Below are 3,501 nucleotides of genomic sequence, written 5' to 3' on the forward strand. Positions count from 1 at the left end.
GTGCTGCCAGTGTGAAGCCGATGGGCAGCAGGGAGGCGGGGGTTGTGAACAGAATGCCTGAAGGTTTGCTGCAGAGCGTCCAGGCTCCGGAGGCAGAAGCAGGTCCACAAAAGTTGTCCTCGAAGACCCGAGCACAGAGAGCCTGTTTCCAGGGTCCGAGCGGCGCGCAGAGAGCCTGTTTCCAGGGTGAGTACCTGCCGTCGTGTCACGCGCGGAGTTACTTTGTTGCTATGCACGCGCTGCTGCAGAGCGGAGGGCTCCATTCAACCTGCGCTGCTTTTGTCCCTCATCATCATGACGAAGCCTCTGGAAACGGCCACACAAATGCCTCCCAGCAGGGAGACGGAATGCAGAACAGTCCTACAAGTTACGGCGAGTGGTTAATTAAACCCTCCGCGTGATTGCGCCCTAATTATTCCTCGCGGTGTTGTTTTTTTGGCGGAGAGTGTGGCCCTGTTCTGTCCACGCTCCTGGGAATCCTCGGTGACCCCTTTGTTGTCACGGATTAAATCCTTTGTGTTTGTGGCAGGAAAGGGACCCTGCCCCCCATCTCTGAGCAGCCCCTGCCCGCCCCAGGCTCACTCTGCCGACTCTGCATTAATTATAAACCCGCAAAGGTACCTGTTCAGAGTTGCATTTATTTTAATAACTCGCAAAGGTGGAGTAAACAAATGTCTCAGCGCGTGGATGCTGCTGCTGGCTTACATCTGTTTCCAATGAAGCACAGGGACAGAAGGCAGCCTGGTCTCAGGAGGTTTCCTGCTAAAGTCCAGGATGTGATCTTTATGTCAGGTATTTCATTTTTATTCCTCATCTATATCTTTGTGTGACAGTAGAGCAGTGCAGAGGGTCTACATCAGATTTGTCACTAAATGACATTTCTGGCAATAAAGCTATTGTTTTTGTTATAAAGAAAGCCCAGCACAGACAGACAGTAGTTGAGCATCTCCACAGAGCAACACGTTGCCTGGCATGCTCCACTTTGACTTCACTGTTCCCTGACAGTGACAGACAGTCCTTTCTACCAAAAAATGTTCTTGAGACATCTGGCAGAAGTCGCAGATAGCAGAGCAGCTGGAAAAAAGCAACTGAGCTGGAAGTGTTTTTCTGGAGCGTTGTTTTTGAGGAAACGGTAGTGACTCACTGTAGTGGAGTTGTGGGCTCCTGCTGAGGTGAGCGATGTCATGCTTGATGTTCAGCCAGATTTAATCTGGTTTCTGAGCTTTCTCAGGCTTTGATTTACCTCAGCTACACCAAATACAGATGGGAACCTGTCCATAATAATAATAATAATAATAATAAAACACAACTGATGAAAATGTCTAAAAAGCTCCAGTTTTCTGGTCTTGTCAACATGCATTTTGGTGAATTCCAGTTGAGCTTTTTTTTGTTTGAAACATTATTTCAGTGAGCTGTAGGGGAACCCAAAAGGTCTAAAATTTATCTGTTTGATACTGTCAATGAAATAGGTTTGTTAGTCTTCCAGCTTTAATCAGCTGGGAAAAGATGCTGCATATCCAAGAGAGAAGGTTGTCTTTAATAAACTGACAGTGTAACATCCTCCCACCCACAATGAGTTCACACCACAGAACACTCTGGATGTCCTTTAGTGTGGCAGACTGTGAACCCACAGTCTGGAGTGGAGCTGTGTGCACACTGTGGACTCTGACTCCAAATATTCACACAAAAACATGGCCAACACAAAGCACACAGGTTCTGAAAAGTTAAAATTACCACTGACTGTCACACACCTGACTGTGAAATTTGTTCTCCACATCTGACCCATCCCCTGAGGGAGCGGTGAGCAGGCTCGGGAATCATTTGGTGATTCCAACTCTTAATGCTGAGTGTCAAGCAGGGTGGCAAAGGGTCCCACTTTTACAGTCTTTGGTATGACCAAAGAGAGCCGGGGATTGAACACACAACCTCCCACTTTCAGGGCGGACACTCTACCACTAGGCCACTGATCCAGTAAAGGGAATAACTGCGATGGCCAAGAATCGAACCCAGGTCAACTGCTTGGAAGGCAGCTAGGCTTATCACTATACCACCATCACACCCTGTAACTTAAGGAGCTGCAGCTCTGGACTTCTGTCACGCACCCAGATGCTAAAAAGCCATAGCTAGAGCCCCCTTCAGACGTGGCACTGAAATTCATCTTAGGCGATTCACCTGCAAGTAGGGTGTTCAAACCTGGCAGTAGAATGTGCATCCCAAAACGTTTTTGCAATCGGATGTCAGTTACCTGCTCTGTGTGCAAATAAACACAGCCATGCTACAGAGGGTTTTCAGCTGAGCAACAACAAAAAATACATTCAGTCAAATCACCCAAAATTGGTATAAATTGCAAGGTGTGAACAAGGCCTTAGACTCTGTTCAGACCCTTGCACTAAAATTTGTTCTTAGCTGTCAGATAGCACTCAGATAGCACTAAACACAAGCACGAACAGCCTTAATACACACTGAAAATGTCTTTTACTCAGACCATTTTCGAAGGTGGTGTGAGGTCCAAACCACCAACCATTTTTAATCCACATAGTAGTCTGAATGCGGTCCCCAGTGGTCCTTGATGGAGGACCTCATACTGTTTATACATGGATGTCTCAAAGTAAAAAAAAGTTTGAAAACTGGACCACAGGCCACCTCCAAAGATGGTCTGAGTGATAATGTTTTCAATTCATGTTGAGGCTGTTAATACCTTCTGTGTAGAAATTCAATGTGAGGCCAGGTTTGAACGGGTCTAAATGTCACTGTGTGGTTACAGTTTTTGAAACAGATGAAAAAAGGTGAATCTCTCTCCTGATGAAGACCTCTCTCACCACTGTGATATGATAGTCAGTCTGTGTGCAGCAGGTTCTAATGCCTCACTAAAAGCACCTGCTTTTTACTTCCTGCACTTCCTGGATGCCGGTTCATGGCCACGTGCTATTTCAGGAGGAAGAGAGAGAATTTGATCCGAGGGAACCGCAGCTCGGCAGGCTCAGTATTTATTTAGGTTGACCGATGAAGGGATACTCTCTAACAGGCAGATCAATGACAGGCCTCAGCCCAAAACAAACCCTGAAGGACCCAGCTGTCTCCTGACTCACACACTGACTGGGTATGAAACAGCAAGAAGCTTTTAGAGGTTTCTGACTGAGCCTTGTCTGCATTCTGAGTAATGCCAAACTGCAGAGCAGGACTATAATAAAATGACAAATTTTATTTTTGGATGAAATGCAGCCTCCAGTAGGGCCTTTGTAATGTGTGGCTAGATGCAGGATCAGTGTGTGGGGTCATGTTGTCATCACCAGAGAGTTATCAGATTCCCAGCCTGAACCTGAACAATCAGAGGTGGCTGTTGGTTGTGGTTCAGGGTTTCCCCAGAAAAGAGGCTAAGCCTGGTGGTAGGTGGTCGTTCACCGGCCGACCAAGATTTAGTAAAAAAGATTAAAGTTGACAGAAAGTTGAAAATATGGCTATTTATTATGTGATATTGTAAGATATTTGTGTCAAATATTT

At 46.2% G+C, this 3,501-nt stretch overlaps 1 protein-coding gene across 5 annotated transcripts in view; it reads left to right on the forward strand.

Annotated features, from left to right (window-relative positions):
- The window catches only part of arhgap12b (Rho GTPase activating protein 12b), an 88,145-nt gene continuing 84,644 nt past the window's right edge, over window positions 1-3,501 (forward strand). Inside the window, exon 1 of one of the 5 annotated variants that reach the window (XM_025010638.2) lies at window positions 1-186. The gene's annotated coding sequence lies outside the window, so the exon portion shown is untranslated. Of the gene's footprint in view, window positions 187-329; window positions 793-3,501 lie in introns of those variants that run through there. The other 4 variants (XM_017436488.3, XM_017436483.3, XM_025010636.2 and 1 more) reach the window with 4 other exon arrangements.

The sequence above is a fragment of the Kryptolebias marmoratus genome, linkage group LG21 (assembly GCF_001649575.2).
Source record: "Kryptolebias marmoratus isolate JLee-2015 linkage group LG21, ASM164957v2, whole genome shotgun sequence".
Taxonomy (NCBI): domain Eukaryota; kingdom Metazoa; phylum Chordata; class Actinopteri; order Cyprinodontiformes; family Rivulidae; genus Kryptolebias; species Kryptolebias marmoratus.